Source organism: Macaca nemestrina, chromosome 12 (assembly GCF_043159975.1).
Source record: "Macaca nemestrina isolate mMacNem1 chromosome 12, mMacNem.hap1, whole genome shotgun sequence".
In the NCBI taxonomy this organism is placed as follows: domain Eukaryota; kingdom Metazoa; phylum Chordata; class Mammalia; order Primates; family Cercopithecidae; genus Macaca; species Macaca nemestrina.
Genome location: NC_092136.1, coordinates 19,569,447 through 19,589,758, shown reverse-complemented (window position 1 = coordinate 19,589,758; position 20,312 = coordinate 19,569,447). Strand labels below are relative to the sequence as shown.

Below are 20,312 nucleotides of genomic sequence, written 5' to 3'. Positions count from 1 at the left end.
ACATCCAGCTTTACAATGAAAATCATCTTTCAAGCTTGCCAGTCATCTCTTTGACTATACATATGGCAAGTGGAGATAATGTCAAAAGTCTAAATCTGTTCATGTGACACCCAGCTTGACCTTCCTATCCTCCTCCAATCATCACTACTCTAATTTAAATTATTTCAATGGCTAATTTATCCTTTATTATTTTTTTTCCATTCTTGAATGTGGCCTTAGACATTATTTTAGTACTCTGCCAAAGCAAAAGTCTGTTTTTGCCTGAATAAATTTAAATTTTACTTCAAATTTCTTTTCTTCTTTGCACCCATAAAACCTGTAGCTAGAGCTGCTTTTTAGCATTCATATAAACTGGGGAAGAGAACAATCAGAAAGTGAGAGGAACCACTACTCCTTAAACCAATACAATAAGATTCATGATCTTCATACTTCTAAATATTATTTACCTATGGGTAAAGTCTATATTCAACCTAAGTTTTCTAAGAGCCCTTTGAAAACTCTTTTAACAGAGTTATAATGGAATCATTAGGGAATATATTCCTGTGAATATGAGTTTTCATTATATTTGCTTATTCTCATTAGGCATAAAACATCAGCAGAAATCTCTCTCTTAGGGCTTATATACTAGATTATACAACATCAAAATGCTCAAACCTAAGAAAGAATAAATTCCAAAAATGCAAAATTCCTTTAATTTCACATTTGCAAACGACAGGAAAAGTTTACTGTAGAATGATAATGTTAACCAAAACATTTTAAAAGGCAGTATATTTAGGGGAGATATTAATAATTTAGAAAGGGAGACATACTGTGGTGAACAAATCTGGGTAGTTTTAGCTACTATCTTTTAAAATATTTGGAATGATAACCAATCAGTCAGTAAGTATCAGAATCATTAAGTCACTAAGACCAAGATTTTTGTTATCATGTAAGCTTACTCTAACTGCAATACTAAAGTTAAAACTACACAGCCACTTTAAATACCAAAATAATCTCCCTACTCAAATTCTTGACTTATATATTACAGTTCTTCTTGAAAACAACACTTGGTTTTAATTTTTACAAGGCTCTACCAGAAAATGTGTCCAAAATGATTCCTTATAATTTCTGTCAAGAATCACTTTGAAGTTGAAGGGGTATTTTTCAAATATTCATACTTCATTCTACTGGTAGTAACATAAAACCATAGTTCAACTCAATTTACATAAACTCTGGAAATGAATGGCAGGTTAAAACATGAAGAACTCACATTATACATGACAAAGGGCTAATAGAGTTTATATATTTAGGGCCCTCACAAATTGATAACAAAAATCTATGAAAAAACAATTTACAGAAGAAATAAGAATGACCAAGAAACATGAAGAACTTCCATCATCAATTAAGACACAGAAATATAATTAAGATTATATGTTTTGTCTATTAAACTGAAGACCTATAAAATAATAATACTCTGAGCTGTCTAGAATTTATAAAGTGCCACTTTATAATTTGCTGATGGTTATCTCTAGGTAGTAGCACTGACAATTATTTACTTTCTTCTTTTTAGGGTATTGATATTTTCAAAATTTTCCATAAAAAATATGCACATTTTTTTAAACAAGAAAACATTAACCAAGGATTTGTAGATAAAGCATCAGAAAATGTTATACTATCAAACAAAATGCTCAGGAAAAGAAAAAGTTAAAACCAGGGTTTAACCTGAAGACTGTAAATGTCAAAGAGTGCCTCGCACAATAATAAGCCTGCAACTCAAGTTAATGAGGAGCTGATGGCTTTTACTTTCTCCATCAGATTGTTGTCTGCTTCTTAGAGATACACAAAGGCATGAAGTTTTATTCAGCAAGGACTCTGAATGCCAATTACTCATTTTATTTCAAAATAAAACTGAAGGGTTAAAAAAGTTAGGACTAGTTGTAGAAAAACATATGAAGGATTAGAAGATTCATTTGAAATTCTTTTTCTTTTCTTCAGAAAGGTCTCTTTCTGGATAGTAATTTTAAGAGATTGGTCTGTGCAGAAAGAAATTATAGGGCCGGGCGCGGTGGCTCAAGCCTGTAATCCCAGCACTTTGGGAGGCCGAGACGGGCGGATCGCGAGGTCAGGAGATCAAGACCATCCTGGCTAACATGGTGAAACCCCGTCTCTACTAAAAAATACAAAAAACTAGCCGGGCGAGGTGGCAGGCGCCTGTAGTCCCAGCTACTCGGGAGGCTGAGGCAGGAGAATGGTGTAAACTCGGGCGGCGGAGCTTGCAGTGAGCTGAGATCCGGCCACTGCACTCCAGCTTGGGCAACAGAGCGAGACACCGTCTCAAAAAAAAAAAAAAAAAAAAAAAATTATAGACATGTATCTATAGTTTACAAAAAAAAGGCAGGTACAAGTTGAATCTTGTTTTTTTTAATTTTATTTTTTCTTGTAGAGAAGAGGTCTCATATGTTGCCCAGGCTGGTTACGAATACATGCTGAATCTTTTGAAGAAATTTTTTTCCTGAGACAGAGTCTCACTGTGTCACCCAGGCTGAAGTGTAGTGGTGCAATCACAGCTCACTGCAGCCTCAACTTGCTGGGCTCAAGTGATCCTCCTGCCTCTCAGCCTCTTGAGTAGCTGTGACTACAGGTGTGCCCCACCACACCTGGCTGATTTTTGTATTTTTTTATAGTGACAGGGTTTCACCATGTTGCCCGGGCTGGTCTTGAGTTCCTGGGCTAAAGTGATCCATCCACCTTCAGCCTCCCAAAGTATGGGATTATAGGTGTGAGCCACTACACCCAGCTGAAAAAATATTTTGAGGTCTTGGACATCTCATGCAGTCATCATCTGAACACCACTGGGAGGCAGTTTATAGCATCAAAAGAATTATTTGCTACATTTGTAAAAGATGATTTAACATATTTTGACCAATTCTAACAAGTTATAAATAATAAATCAGTTGCTGCAAGGTGAATACCATCAGACTCACAAGACGGTAACACACTGTATTCCAGCATAATGAATGACTCTAACCATCCAACAGTTCTACAAGTCACTATCATCAAGGCCACTTGCCTAGCCCAAAATACTAGCATATGCAATCTTCCAAACTGTACACGTCAAACCATTCTGATACCTAAAGGCCTCTAACCTTCCAATAACAACAACAACCAAAAAAAAAAACATAAAATCAAACACACAAACCAAACAAAAACAATAATCAAATCCCACTAAAAAGGTCAGTCATGATATATGGAAAGCACATTCACCACCCCAAAAACCAAAAAACGCTAATTCTACTTACTCACTGTGTGACTACTCTCATCCTCGGGGTTTGTTTGTTTGCTTGTAAATCAGGAAAATGGAAACAATATCACCTACTTCATAAGACTGCTGTGGTTTAAATAAGGCAAAATTATATGAAAAGCCTTTTGCCAACTGTAAAGTTTTATGATGGTTTTAAAACACTTAATTCTTTTCTCTATACAGAACTTTTAATAAAACTTCTCTACATAGTATATATCTAGAAGACTGTAGCCTTTTATGTTCTCAAATTCTCTGTGGAGGTTCTTCTAACTATTTCTCTGGGTATACTTCTGCTTGAAGGTATGTGACCTGCAGGTATTTTATTATGATTCTAATAACTCGTAGGAAAGCTATAACTCCGATTTGGATGTTACTGACTTGACAGAAACATTTTTCCGATCAAAACTTGACTCATCAACCAACATTTCTTTAACAATAAGTCCATGCCAGTGTGCCCCCAAACTGTCCCTAAAAAGGACAACTCCATGTTCTCTATACCATGCATTTATTTGATGTGAAACTCCTCTGCTTTTTATCTATATTCTCAGACACAATGTTTAATTCATTTTCTTACATAGGAAAAAGTAGAAGGTCTTGACAGATCTATGTATCTTTACTTCTTGTCCCATGCTTAATATCTGAATATCAGGTTTCAATTTGTACAAAATACTTACTTCTTACTATGTATCTAACACGTAGGGAGATAAAATAATATCTTTATTAGCAGTAGTGCTAAAATTACCATGAATGCTAAAAATAAAAAAATTCTTGGCCGGGCGCGGTGGCTCACGCCTGTAATCCCAACACTTTGGGAGGCCAAGGCCGGCGGATCACAAGGTCAGGAGATCGAGACCCTCCTGGCGAACATGATGAAACCCCGTCTCTACTAAAAATACAAAAAAAATTAGCCGGGCGTGGTGGTGGACGCCTGTAGTCACAGCTTCTCGGGAGGCTGAGGCAGGAGAATGGCGTGAACCCGGTAGGCAGCGGAGCTTGCAGTGAGCGGAGATCGCGCCACTGTACTCCAGCCTGGGCGACAGAGTGAGACTCCGTCTCAAAAAATAAATAAATAAATAAAATTATTCTAATACTATTTATGAAAACATTAACATTTACTAACATGAATCAATACAAATGACAACATTGAAAAACACAATATATTGTCTATTATCATTTAGCAAATTTTCAACACATCTTGATTTATTTTCGTCACGGTGTTTCTTTTATGACACTACACAAGTGAACAGAAAATACTACTGCACAAAGCGCTTGGCAACCCTGATTTTAGAGGCGAACCCTCTGAATCTGGTAAGGTTACTATGTTCAAATCCCAGTATGACAGCTGTTGACAAATACCTCCTTAGCTTGTTGGATATTTCCATACTATTAAATTATATTTAATAATGTTGTTTCCTATTAAATTAAATCAAAAAATATATATGCATACATATCATTACATTTATGATACCTAAATACCTGAATGTATGTGAGTATAAAGTATCTTTCTCATCTCTATTTGTTTTGGAGGGGGTTGGGGGCAGGTCCTCACTTTTTAAAAAAGGAATCTCTACACAGGTCATACCTCCACTGCAATGTGCTGGCTATTACGGTGCCTTGGGCCAGGCTGGGGTTCCCCATAGCACCCTCCTGCACAAGTCTCTGTAGTGTCCTGGACCCCTCCCTACCATCATCAGTGCTCAGCCCAATATACAGTTTCTACCTCTGCTTCCTGGGGTCCAGGCTGTCTGCATACACACATTCTTCTATTTCCTAACTTTCTTGACGAAAATTAAGCATGTCTACTAAATTATCCCAACCACATCCAACAAAAGGAAAAGTAAGTAAATTTTAAAATACACAGATATTGAAAATGGAGGAGGCTGGGGAGTAGGGTGTGAGAGCATAGTGACAATGAGGCCAAGGTTTTAGAACTAGTTGTCACATTTACCAGAAGGTTATTAATATTTAATGACTATTTTTTAAAAACTGTCCAGACAAGCCTGGCCAGAATCTTACAAATACATACCACACAAAGGATAACACAAGTGGGTGTGGTAGTCTCAGCATAACCAATAAATACTTAATAGAAGTGGAAGTTATGGGAGATAGACTTCAGATCAATATAAGAAAAAGGAAGAACTAAGGATAAGAGTTGTACAAAAAAGGAATGGGTTACCTTATGAGGTAGTGGGCTCCCTGTCATTAGAAGTATTCAAGAATGCTGCATATCATATCCCCCTCTTGGAGATTCACAATGCACATTAGCATATTAAAGGTTCTGAGAAGTCCTGCAGTAAAGAAACCTGTTTAACTTTGTTTAATGCAGCATTTCCCAAATTATTTGACCACAGAACCCTTTTCCCACCCCCACCCCACCTCAATAATACTTATTTTCTGTGGGAGTAGAATTCCTCAGAATACATTATAGAAGATGAGCTACATTTTTTAAAAATGTGGTATTCAATATGTACCTGAATAACAACCTGTCAGGGATCTAGAAGAAACTGCCACACAAGGTAAAATATTGGAGAAGGTCCTTAACTCATTTATACCTAGTGTTCCATTATTGGAACACTAAGCTTGTGGGAGTTATTTATATCCTACTGCTCAAGGTCATCGCCAAGGTCTGATTTTCACAAAAAAATCTGCAATCTCCGGTATAAATGGGTTAAGGTCCCTTCTCTAAAATTCTATCCCATGTCAAAGTAAAGAGCTATAGGATCTTGATTATTTATTTTAAAAGGTTTAATGAGAGAAAGGCTAGTAGAATAAAAAGGTAGTAAATGCAAGGATTAACTAGTTCAAGTGCCTCCACAAAACATGTTCAAATCCCAGTCCCCAAAAGGAAGAGAGACACCACAAGCACCATAAACTATCAAAAGGAAACCTTGGCCAAATATCTGCTATATCTACTCTACCCACCAAGTTAATTACTATTTGAGAGAGAGGATTTAAAATTTTTTTTAAAAAGTAGTAGTCTTGCATTAGGTGACTACCCTATTCCAGCTATCTTATTTGAGTTTAATTTTTTTCATAATACATACTCTCCTAATAAAGTTAATATTTGTTTGATGGTTAGTCACTAGATTGCCCTGTGCGTTCAAAGAAATGTTTAAGAGTGATGAACAGCCATTAAAAAAATCTATCAAAGTAGATATTAGGAAAAAGTGTTCGCCTATATGCCCCACATGATTACATTTCTCTCTCTCTTTTTCTTTTTCCTTTTGAAGAATTATATAAAACAACACACGCTAAAAATTTACTATCAGATATGAGGCTAACTAATCCAATATTAAATTTAAGAATGTAAATAAACACTAGTCCCAAATTTCAAAGTCAAGTTTCCACAGTTAAATTAACCTAAGTCATTTTGCACATATACTAAGGCCATCAAATATAACAGCATATTAAGTAACATAAAACACTACAGGAATCTTAATCTTCTTTTTTTTTAAGAGATGAGGGTCTTGTTTTGTTGCCCAAGCTGAACTTGAACTGGCTCAAGCCATCCTCCTGCCTCAGCTTCCTGAGTAACTGGGGCTATAGGCACACACCATTGGGCCTGGCTAGGAATCTGAACTTTTGAATTTCTTGACTTTTGAATTCTCAACCCGAACCATTGCATTAAGGACATTTTTGGAAAAACGGGACTTTTACATTTTAACAGGTTATCAAATGGTGGAACATGCAGGCTTAGTTGTATTAGCAGAAACACAAATGCATTTGAAATATAGCTACATGAAATTAGACAGTTCATTTCCACTTAGTGCAAACAGCAAAGCCCTATTTCTGAGAGAGAGCTTTTGTGCAAAAAAAAAAAAAAAAATCACAATATTTGAATTCTTATCCAGCTAGCATCAGGATCAGGCATACTATGTCTACCTAGTGAAAGTACTTACCAATTTTGGGGAAACTGGCTCTCCTTCAGCAATCTAGCCCCCTATAACAGAAGAACGGGAAAATGGAATTAGACAACACACACATATTTATGACATGTCATTAAAAGTTGAAGACTCAAAGATTTCTGATTTTAAGAAGAAAAAAAACAAAACACATACAAGTTTCCAAAGTTTTAAAACCCAAAAGAAAAAAAGAGAAGCAATAGGTAACTTTTACAAAGCAAAGAAAGAACTCAAGGGCAGTTAAATCGCTACTTTTCCATACTTTTTCAAGACAAGGAAAAGTAAGTAGTTGATAATTTTCCTTTCGTAAGAGACATATAGAAATGAAATGCACCTCACTTAAATAACATACAAATACTCCTTCATCCCCAACAAGTGACCTCTACTATCAGTTGTTTTACATTAACAAATTAAGCTAACATCACTAGTTCTTAGTTTGGTCCTCATAAAAGGCATTTTCTTCAATTAATCTTGAAATGTACTTGCCTTATGTAAGGCTTTAAAATCACAGCATTTCATTATAATATATAGTCAGAATTTTAACTAAACTTTTCTTCACATTCTTAGATGTGTCTCACCTTTTTCTTTTTTGAGACAGAGTCTTACTCTGTTGTCCAGGCTCGAGTGCAGTGGCACAGTCACAGCTCACTGCAGCCTCAACCTCCCAGCCTCAAGCAATCCTCCCACCTCAGCCTCCTGAATAGCTGGGACTACAAGTGTGCCACCATGCCTGGCTATTACTTTATTTTTTTGTAGAGTCAGGCCTCACTATGTTGCCCAAGCTGGTATCAAACCCCTGGGCTCGAGCAATCCTCCCCACCTCAACCTCCCAAAGTGCTGGGATTACAGGTGTGAGCCACCGTGCCTGGCCACGTCTTACCACTTTAAATTGTAAACCACATACGCAAAAGCTATTTGTTTCCACGCCACATATCTCATCAGTGATAAAGCCAGAAAGAAAATTTACGTTTTGGGATCCCAATCCAATATTAGGAAAACAAAAATTAAAACTTTTCCCTTAATATTTTAATATTTAATTATTTAAACTCCACTATGCTATGATCTAAAACTACATGTCTTCCTTTTGCCTTAAATATGGTGTTTGTTGACTGGTATTACCCCAATAGTGTCTCATTTCCTCAGGGAATATTTCAAAAGAGCTTCATGTTTCTCAGATTGTAAATCTTTGTTTAACCATGTACAGTTATACCAAACATACAATAAAATTATTTGAAAGGGCCCCGGTTCATACAGTTAGCATTCATTTCCAAAAGAAAGTAATGTGCTATTCTATTCTGCCTTTTCTTTAGCAGCTGTCCTTTTTAAATTTCTCAGGCCCATGCAAATAACAATTTTAATCACAAAGGTTAGGATGACTCCCAACCAAAAGAGAAATCATGCAACAATCTGTAGAACAATGCAGCTATTAAAAAGTGGATTCTTAACACTACTGATATCTATAGGATTCTGTGCCACTCAAAAGGTTGCCTGAAACAGTAGCAGGCACATAGTAAATGCTCAATAAATGTTTGTTAAATCAATGAATTGACTAAATAGACACTTAAGCTGTCTGTTGAGGGCTTATCTTCCCTATTAGGGCTTTCATGTTAGCTCCTTCAGGCTGGCGATAATTTCTTATGCATCGATTTCTAGCAGCATTATTTGTTAAATGAATGACTTTCTGGAACTGTTTTCATCCACCTTGTTGATTAGGAAGTAAAATATTACCACTTTAAAATATAATAAAAAGGAAAAGACTGATAAATTGGACAAAATTAAAATTAAAAACTTCTGTTCATCAAAAAAACACCATTAAGAAAGTGAAAAGGTAAACCACAGAACTGGAGGTGATAATTATAGTATATATAATCAACACAGGCTTATACCCAGAATATATAAAACATGTTGAAATTCAAAGTGATGAGGATGGGACTGGGATTTTAACTTATAGAGCATTTGAGAAAGTATTAATAAATGCTGCTGAAAAGGCATATCCAACAAAAGACAGCACAATGTACATACACCTTATCTCCAAGGCATTTTCCCCAAAAATGAGTAGCAGGGCCAATCCTAAACTGATAAAGAATTTTGCCATGATATCCTGAAATCATGATGTCATCAAACTGCTCATAAGACTACTTGTAGGGACTGCAGAAATCGCATAGAAAATCAAAGCTGGAGAAGTTAAGTGATTTCCCCAAAGGTCACTCAGCTAGCTGATAGTGAAGCTGGAGAAGAGCTTACGGGCTCGAGATTCCTTGGCTGAGCTCATTTTCCACTAGACCTTACTTTTTCTTAACCCGCTGCAGCAGTTACTCTTCTAAAAAACAAACTACAATAAACACTAGCAAAATATTTTTGGAAAAGTCTGCACATAAAGTTTTAAAGGAAAATCACATAAGTAAGCCATCTAGGGCAAGTCTTAAAACATGAAATCCTGGCCGGGCACAGGGGCTCATGCCTGTAATCCCAGCACTTTGGGAGGCCAAAGCGGGCAGATCACAAGGTCAGGAGATCGAGACCATCCTGGCCAACATGGTGAATAATAATTATTTAGTAGAAGTCGCTACTAAAACTACAAAAAAAAAAAAAAAAAAATGAGCTGGGTATGGTGGCGTGCACCTGTAATCCCAGCTACTTGGGAGGCTGAGGCAGGAGAATCCCTTGAACCTGGGAGGCAGAGATTGTAATGAACTGAGATCGCACCACTACACACACTACACTCCTGCCTGGCGACAGAGTGAGTCTCCATCCTCCCCCCCAAAAAAAGAAAAAAAAACCCATGAAATCCTTTAAACCTAAGGGATCCCCATGAATGGGCTTCAGAGGGGTCTGTCAACTCCTTCATACTATATGCTGAATTCTATACATATCAGCAGAGGTACAGTTTTCTTGGAAGAGGGTCCATGGCTTTCACTGGTTTCACAATGAGGTTCACATACCCAAAAAGAAGAAATTATTTTTAGACTAATAATTCTTAAACACTGTGCACATGAGAAATCCCAAAGTCTTTCTTCTTAACATTGCATATTAATTGACTACCATTTGGAAATTGACAAAAAAAAAGAAAAGCAAATATTTTATTTCTATAATTTAAGAAGACTCAGCAGCAAAAAGCAACATCTATACACACATTTGTGCTTTTTACACTATCCATATGTAAAACATATTTATGTTTGAAATTCAAGTTTGATTTCTTCATGTTAAGCTGGTTAAAAGCCACTTAGTTTGTTTTTCACATACATTTCACGCTTCTAACTAAGGTACTTCAAAATTTTAATCATATTTGCTTAAATTTTTAAAAGATAGATTTGTTCTTGAAAAATATATCCAAAACACCTAAGTTAGAGTAAATGAAAGTATTTGTGCTTTTAGAGGTGTTACATTATCTTGCTAATATAATGTCATACAAAAACTGAAGATTGTTTACCTCTCCAGAACTTCAAAGGTAACTGCTCTAATTAGAGCTGGTAAAGAAACAAATCATCCGATTTCTGATATGGTTATAATATTTTAAATATTATAAATAAATCTAAAGTGATTAATAATTATTTAAATACCTTTTGTAAAATATCTGAAACCCTTGCATATGAAGAATCTGTATCAAACAAACAAAACTTGCAGAGAAAAAGTTTAATACTAGCTCATGTTTTAAATTAGGCTAAAATTTAATTCACCCTACTACAAATTTCAAATAATTAAGTTTATAGCCTGTGCTCAATCATAAATTTTGATAAGGGACTAGAATAGCACAGATAATTGTCATTCAAAGATACTTTAAAATGTCACCTTACCCAGAAGATTCAATCTCTTCTCTTCCCCTACTATACCAAACTGATAGAGGCCCCCAAACTGAGTTTTATATACCACTGGCTTTACTGTTTTTTATCCGCCCTTCCTAACTTCCAACAGAAAGCAAGTAAGTTTGAAATAAATGTAAATGCAGGTAAGTGGTTAGAAGAAAAGGCAGAATCCCATTTGATCAGTTTAGTCCTTGGGGCCCCAACATCTTAAAAACCATCCCTCTTGTCCCCACCTCTCTTACCCTCTCCTGGACATTCCTCTAGTTCTTCTCCCTTTACTCTCATGGAGCATCGATCTTCCCCTCATCATTACTGGATCATTTTATTCCTTCTATCTTAGAAAATAATAATTAAAAAAAAAAAAAAAACCCTCCCTTGACTCCATATCCTTCTCTAGTTATCGTCCCTGTCTGGGCTCACATTTATAGCAAAACTCCCTAAAAGAGTTAACCATACTCCCTCGCTCTAATTCCTCTCCTCCCATTCTCTACAGAACACAACCCATTAGGGCCTTTGCCTCCCTCCATTCTTGTGAAGATCACCAATGATTTAACAGTTGTTAAATCCAACAGAAAACAGTCTTCACTTCCTTGACCAGTATCTTTTGGCCCATTGATCATGTCTTCCTCCTGGAATTTTTTTTCTCTTGACTTCCAGGAGATCATCCTCTCTTGATTTTCTTCCTCATCAATCTGGCTACTCTCCTTGGTGTCTTTTGCTCGTTCCTCCTTGCCTCCAATACCTCAAAATGTGGAACTGTCCCAGGACTCAGTTCTTGGAACTCTTCCCCTTAGGTGATCTCACACAGTCTCATGGCTATAGAAGGATCTACGCACTGGCAATTCCCAATGTTTACCTCCAGCACACATCCTTCCCTGAATTCCAAACTCATATGCCCAACTGCCCACTCAACACTGGTCAAATAGGTATCTCAAGCTCAACACATCCAAAACTAAACTCCTGACTACCTCTCCCCTAACTTCCTCCTCAGAGTCATTCCCATCTCAATAAATGGTAACTCCACCCCCTCAGAAGAAAAAATCCTAAAAGTCATCTTAAGACTCTTCGTTTTCCACACTCCACATCTACTCCAACAGCCAACTATGTGCCTCTACCTTCAAAATACATCCACCATGATCACTTGTCTCAACTCTCCTACCACCTCCCTGGTCCAAGTCACCTTCACCTTTCACCTAGATAATTACAACAGCCTCCTAACTGGCCTCCCCAATTCTACCCTAGCCCCACTAAGGTATATTCTCTCGCGAGTCAGAGTAAGCTTTTCAAAATCCAGGACAGATCTTGTTACTCCTCTGCTCAAAACCCTCCAATGGCTTCCCATCATACACCGAGAAAAGATGAAGTTCCTTTCAATGGCCCACAGGCACTAAGTGATTTGGGCCTCTGCCATTCTAAGCCGTCCCATCTCCCTATTGCTCAATCCATTCCAGCAACACTGGCCGCTTTTCCTTACTTCAGACCCTCCAGGCAAGTTCCCTTCTTGGGGCTCTGGAACACTCTTTTTCTCCAAATACCTTCATGGCTCGCTCACTCCCTTAAATTACTGAGGAAATCTACAGCAGTTTCAGGAGCAAAAGAAAACTAAAATAAAGACTAAAACTATAATCAGAATTATTCTGCTCCCCAACTTTTACTTATGCTCTTCCTTATATCAAGAATAATACCTTTTTACCCTCTCTCTAACTATCCAAATCGTACCCACACACAAGGGTCCAGATAAAGACTCGCTGATTAACAGAGATCTGCTCAAACCATCCTACTTCCCAATTCTTCCTTTGTTTAAACTCCTGAAGTGTTTATCAATCTTTCTCATTCATTTTTAAATTTAACCACATACTGCCTCACATTTTAATCTAACCCACATGACATCTCCCTAACTAGAACACACATACACATACACAAAAGAATAGAATACCTTGTACAAGTAGTTCTCAATACTAGATCAGGATAACACATAAAACTTCAAAAAATACAGATCCACAGGCCCTACCCTTAAAGATATTGAATATATTATGCCTTATTTAGAACCCATAGATCTGTATTTAAGTTTCCCCAAAAGATTCTAATAGGGAGCCAGGATTAGAAACCACTGCCTGCCTTACTGTACTCTATTTCCTTCAGTACCTAGGAAAGTAGGCCCTCAAACAGCCTCAAACTAGAATGGACACCTCAGAGGGCCAGATCCGTAACTTCATTTCACGGAGGAACAGAGGTCCAAGAAGTCCAGATGACTAGCTAATATCTACAAAGATAATGATAGGCAAAGCTCAGCCTAAAAGCCAGATTAATTGCTCTCAATCTAGGAATCTTTCCATTAAACTGTACATAAATAAATGATAGCAATAAAAATCCACAAATCACAGATAGGTGTAGTAAACACTGATTATTTATTACTTGACCAATGGTTATAGTGCCTAAGTTCTAAAACAGTGCATATTAACTTCTATATGCTTGAAAAATGTGAGCCATACTAGCTAATAAAAGACTTTGAGGCCAGAGGGCAATTACAGGAAGGCTTTTAAGTAAAATAAAAAAACAGAACAATTTTTCTAAGTCCTCTTATATACAAAAACTGTTAGACCCATTTTTTATGGTTGAGAAGAAATAGCAGAAATAAATGGAAAGAAGAAATCTTGCTTCCTCACTCTATAAAGTATAAAAATTCGTATTCACAAGCCTCCACAGCTCTCACAAAGCTGTTTACTGAGCCTAATCATCATAACGAAAACTTCTTAATTATAGATCAGACTTACTAAATCACTCCATATCCCAAGACAACTCAAACTCTATCTTAATAATCAGTTAACCTCAGGACTAAACCTCTTGTCATTAACAACAAAAAAACAACTCAGGTATCTATAAGGCATTATAAAAGAGTTCGAGCTTACTTTGGTGTACAGGGATTTAAGGAAGTGCCTCCTATTAACACTAATGGGAGTTCTGGGTGTAAACCATAAGCACCAAGGAGGAGGATCAATGCCCAGCACTGCATCTGTGAGAACCCTTTCTATTGCACTAACTGTAACTACTGGGAGTTGTTCACTCAGAAATGGGATAACAGACCCAAATTCCTATGTCTCTAAAGCACAAAGATAATTCAAATAAAAGTCACTAAGAAAGGTCAGTGCTAGATACCAGATTTTAAAAATAAACAAGAAAAAGCTAAACTAAAAGAACAATTAACACATTAAGAAAATTTTTTAAAACAGCATCAACGTACATAGAAGAAACTAGTGAATTGCTAGAGAAAAATATCTCACACAAAAATAAATTCAACAAGATTAAAACAACCAAATTTTAAAAAATTAAAGCACAGTAAACCCATCTATAGCCAGAAGCTTATCCAGAGAAACACATACACACAAAACAAAACTCAAGTCCTGCCCTGAAGGAGTCCTCAGTATACTACAGTCCTTGCTTTAAACACAGAAGAAAACTCCTGCTGCATTGATAGCCAAGAATAATCAAGAGTACTTCCAGATAAATGGACAATGATCACAAGCTACCGAGGACAAGCAAAACTAACTAAATAAAAATTATAGCACCTTATTGTGTTCCATCCTGCCTCACTTCTCAATATAGCACTGCTGTACTCACTAGGCTGGAAAATGAGCAGGTGCCTTTCAGGCTATAGAAAAATTAGACACACACACACACATACACACACACACACCCTAAACACAAACACAAACACAAAGGGAATGATACTCTTTCACTTGAAGGGGCTTAAAAAACGCAAGGCTTTGCTGCAGGCCTACAAAACTGAGTAGGCCTTACCGAAGAAGTGAGAAAAAAGCCAAGGTTTATTCCAAATCCACATTTCAAGCACTAAAAGAATTAACATTTATTTCAGTTAAAAGGTTTTGGCAACAATCCATTTTTTAAAAAGGAAAGAGAAATTAAGATTTTCCCTGTTTCTAGCCTGAAAGAAAATTAGAATCTCTTCTCTCTGACTATACAGGTTTAGCTCCACAACACAAATAAAAAAGAACCCTGACTTTAGGCCTAAAAACTAAAAATGGTTCCATACAATTTACATTTTTTAAAAAATCTTCATAGTCCAACATATTGATCCTCTCTCACCACTGCTATCCTTAATGAACATTTATCTTTTTAATCAGTACTTTGAAATGTCAATGAGAAGCGGAAACAGCTACAATACACTGGGAATTTTAACTTTTGAAACAAAAACCACAAAGAAACAGGAGTCTGAAACATAAAGCCTCAATCATGCTGATAAGTAAGTGGTCCTAAAACTTGAAAGTGAAAGCAATACAGACCTCAAAAAGAAGTTGTTTGCTTGATATTAATGCTAGCCTTTAAAACCAAAAATATGTTCTGTTACAGAAGACTGAAATCAGGGCTTCCATTAACCTTGTTTAAAAAAAAAAAAAAATCCCACGAGCATGGATTTTTTTCCTAAGTCTCTTCATCAGAGCAGCATGGGGTCCCATTAGGCACCCTATTTTACTTCCACCTTATAAATAACGTTAGCTATTCGCTATTTCCATGGAAACCAAGTACAGAGAAACCCACTTAAATGAATACCGGTTAAAAGAATAAGTTTTATTTTAGGAAGATTTTACTGCTATAGATGAACTCTTCTGGGGAATACTACAAAGTCTTCTTAAGTATAATTTTTTAAAAATATATCTTTGGTGTAGAGGGAACTTATTAAAGGTCCTGTTAAATAAGTATACTCCTTGCACTAAATGGTAGATGTCAAATAACATCATAACATTAAAGACACATTTTCAATGCACAGGGGTTTAGATGCACAACTTCCACTGACTATGCTTCCCCATGCATTGGGGTGGAATAATTACACCTATGGGTCTAATTTAAACTAATGCAACCAAATAAATTCAGAAATAAGGCTACCATTACCTTGTAGTGACTCCTAATGAACACACCCCACAACGGCAGGCATATGTACAACTTACAGTGCAAAGAAGAGCAAACAAGGGAGCACGTAACAAGTTTCTAACCACTGTTACCACGTCTAAAGATAGCAGGTAATCAAAAGTCCCTCCTCAACAAACCATTTTATAAGTAAAACAAGGATTCCTTAACCAATACATACATTCGCGTTAAATAGAAATAGAATATGCACAAGAAGGAAGTGTGGAACAAGACTTGTGACCTGCAACTTTAAGCTGACTTACATATTGTCCTGCTTATGCTAAGAAATGATGGTCCATACAACCGTCACAGATAGGCAAGTGTACATAAAATAAAATGCAGCTCCTAAGAACACAAGCTCAAAACTAATAATCTCAGAACTTCTAAAAGCAGAAGGGGTAAGAGAAGCTAGAATCTTTCCAGCAGGCATGGTTCTTCATTAAGTTAGCGGTGGCTCAGACCTCTTCAGTAAGTTAAAAGACAAATGAAAATATTATCCTAAAAGGGATTACCAGTATTAAACTAACAATGTATGGAAAGAACATTCTCATACACATTTTTCCTTTGAGTATACCAATGTACTTAACTGTAGTGCATGTTTTGAAAACACAAAGTTACTTTTCTGTTATGTTTTACACATTATAGATAAAGATTGGCAAAATGCTGGTAATTGTTAAAGTTAGGGAATAGTTTCCTGGGGTTCGTTATATTATTCACTCTATTTTTATAAAAGTTTTTAAATTTCCATAATAAGAAGTTATTTAAAATCCTATAAAGTTAAGGCTCTTGTCTCAAATGTTTTTGTCTATGTATAATTAAATAATAGATGAAATGCCTGGTATAGATCTTAGAAGCTACTGAACTGATTGACTGACTGAGACAGTGTTTTGCTCTGTTGCCCAGGCTGGAGTTCAATGGCATGGCACAATCGCAGCCTCGACCTACCAGGCTCAATCAATCCACCCAGCTCAGATTCCCTAATAGCTGGGACTACAGGCACATGTCACCACATTAGGCTAATTTTCATATTTTTTGTAGAGACAGGGGTTTGCCATGTTGCCCATGCTGGTCTCTCTCTTTGTTTTTTTTTTTTTTTTTTTTAAGACGGAGTCTCGCTCTGTCGCCAGGCTGGAAGCAGTGGCGCGATCTCAGCTCACTACAACCTCCGACTCCTGGGTTCAAGCAATTCTCCTGCCTCAGCCTCCTGAGTAGCTGGGATTACAGGCATGTGCCACCATGCCCAGCTAATTTTTGTATTTTTAGTAGAGACAGGGTTTCACCATGTTGGCCATGATGTTCTCAAACTCCTGACCTCATGATCCACCCGCCTCGGCCTCCCAAAAAGCTGGGATTACAGGCGCGAGCCACCACGCCCGTCCCTATGCTGGTCTCAAACTCCTGAGCTCAAGTGATACAGCAGCCTCAGCCTCCTAAAGTGCTGGGATTACAGGCATGAGCCACCACACCCGACCAGAAGCTACTGATTTTAAATCCAGCATAGACATTAACTCAACATGTAACCGTAATTAATTTCCAAGTTTTACTTTTCTTACCAAACAATTACGTTAACAATTTAAACTCACTAGGAGAAATCTAAAAAGGAAAGGGTCTGCTCCTTTTCAACTATCAACCAACGAAATGTAAAAGATCAATATACAATAAGGCATCATCATCATATTTTGTATTTACAAATCAAGAAAGCAGTCTTCTCAATTAATAAATCAAAATATTTTAGCAATTCACAACACCAAAATTTCCATTTTATTCTCTAATTAGGTCCATGAGACTAGAGAGCAATCTAATAAATTAATGCTTATTTTAGTTAAGTAACATGCCTACCTCTTCCTCAACTTTGCCTCTATCTCACCCACAACCAGAAAATACAGCAATTTCTGAGGTAAAAAGGTATTTTTCTATTCTCTTCCTTAGTTCAGATATAAAGTATTTTACAAATATTCAGTAACTGTGCAAGTGATTTTAAGCTGTCTATTCTCCAAATTCCAGCTGAGGGCCCAAAGTAGGGGGTGTCCCCACAAAATGTTAAAGCTTAAGGTTTTGATAATAACTCAGTATCTCCCTGTTGAAAAACTAATAATTACAATGGTGTTTTGTTTTTAAGAGAAATAGAAATAAACAGTGGTGGTTTGAAGGGAAGGATGAACAACAGGCAGGGGACGGAGAAGAGACCATCGAGAGAGGAAGCAGAGAAGTGGGAGAGGACAGGCAACAGAGGGAGTCTGGGCAATCATCGGCGACATCTCTACACAGGAGCACCACCGGCTGGACAGGGTCCTGCAGAGCTGAAATGGGACTGCACCCCCGTCACATACAGCACCACTTTTTACAAATTAAGCAGGGACAAACTGATTTTCAAAATTGTATAATTCTTTAACTCAACCCCCAAAACGCTTGTAGAATCTCTTTCTAACACATATTTATCAAAATAAAATATACTTCTAAACTTTCCACAATTCCATTCAACTTCAACCAAGTGAAGCAACTTTTACAGATTCTGCAAAGAGCTAAAGTAAAGAAAACTTAATACTATATATTTGCTATGCTAATTTTAAAACTATAATGCTTTACTTACTGGCCACTCTATTGCAAAATAAGATTACAATTATTTAACTGAAAGAAAACTATACAACCCACTATAAAATTGCTTAGTTTTAAAAATACTTATTGAGTCAAAGTACAACACTTTATTTTTTAAAAAACTGGTTGTAATTTCTCCTTAAAAAGCAGATACAATGTTTTAGGAACAGGGACAAAATAAAATATACACCAATTCACCTATAGTAAATACACCTATTCACCTACTAGACCTTTATCAAACGGTACAGCTGGGTTAGTGAGAACAAAAAGTTAATAGGAGCCATTATGCTACTTTAACTTAAATTCTTGCTAAGGGTAACATATACCATATTCAGAATGTTTTGGTAAGCTATTACAAATACTTTTGTTGAATCACAGAAAAAAACATATCAAGGATCAAAGACCAAAAACGTTCAGATCCTAATCAGTAGTGAATGAATAAAGTTAATTATATTTTACACTTAATGATCTTTCCCCTTACCTCAATTACTGGTTTCACTTATAAGAGAGATACATACATACATTCTAATGGATATATTAACTCAATTATTTACCCCAAAACCCCTCAAATCTGAGGAGATCATTGTACCTTTTCTCATAATCAACTTGTTCTCAGGCTCAGTTTCTAGGCTCAATATAGGTAGCTTATGACAATTAAATATAGAAAGAAAATAACAATTACCATAAGAAAACATCAGGCACCAAACGAGAGGAAAATTCACAAAGGCAAAATGCCCAAAATCAAAAAGCAAATAAACTGTGCCCATCATTATTAGAAAGCATTTGTATGCCACTTCTATATCTCTGAGGTTCTACAATTGTTTCCATTAGTTGTTACACCCAAGCATGAGTTTTCAAGGGTTAAATACACACAATTTGTCAAGACCCAGTGGACTGCCCAGCTATTATTTAAGACTTTAGAGTTATAATGCCTAGTCTACTACAGACTTGATTCTAAGAGACCTACGATAAACTACATCAATATCTTGGTGCTGGTCTCACCAGCTGTTGAGAAAAAAAAAGAAAAGCTTATATCACTATGGGCTTTAATAAACATTAAATCCCCTAAAATATTTAGCAGGCTCTGTTAAAACTGACATATTCCCATGTATTTTCTATTTTTTCCCAGAGGTATTCAAAAATAAGAACTCATTAGATAACACTTTTATCATCCACACTGTTTCTCACCATGCATTTCAAGGGAGGAAAAAACCTCTCCAGCTAAATTGTTCTGTATTTACTCTTTTCCCATAAACTTTTAGTGGGACTGTAATAATAACAATAATAATGATAAGAGCAGCTATCACAATCGAGTGTCTCAAGATTTCCTCATTTTATCATCACAAGAACCCTAAGAGGTTGGTATTACCATCTCTATATCACAGATGGAGAAACTGAAGTCCCAGTGACCAGCACAGTGGTATGCAGTATGTATGTGATACCTCTTTATTGGAGTGAGCTTAAATAATTAGCCCAAGGTCAAACATTAAACTTTAAGTGGTTATACTGAGATTCAAATACTGGGGTCAGATGCCAAAGCTCAGGCTCTTATCCTAACACTTGTCTGAATCCTTGAGAAGAGAAGAAAGGAGCAGAAAACTAAGCTTAAGTACCATACATTTAGTATTTACTATGTGTCAGGCACTTCTACTAGTTTATACATTAATTCACTTATTCCTCATAACCACTTCATTTTATTCAAATTTTACAGGTGAAGAAACTGAGGCAGAGGCACAGAGCAGGAAGTCATTTGGACACAGTCTGAGCTAATACATGGCAAAGCTAGGATTTGGGCCCATGCAAAGTGGC

The 20,312-nt window shown here is 36.5% G+C and overlaps 1 protein-coding gene across 27 annotated transcripts in view; it reads right to left on the bottom strand.

The window, feature by feature from the left end:
- LOC105471655 (PHD finger protein 21A) overlaps positions 1-20,312 on the bottom strand; it is a 192,607-nt gene that overhangs the window by 155,950 nt on the left and 16,345 nt on the right. For 14 of the 27 annotated variants that reach the window (XR_011610605.1, XM_071074784.1, XM_071074786.1 and 11 more), the window contains 2 exons: positions 7,180-7,220; positions 5,457-5,568 (listed from right to left, as the gene is read on the bottom strand). The gene's annotated coding sequence lies outside the window, so the exon portion shown is untranslated. Of the gene's footprint in view, positions 1-5,456; positions 5,584-7,179; positions 7,221-11,227; positions 17,025-20,312 lie in introns of those variants that run through there. The other 13 variants (XR_011610606.1, XM_024789671.2, XM_011724259.2 and 10 more) reach the window with 4 other exon arrangements.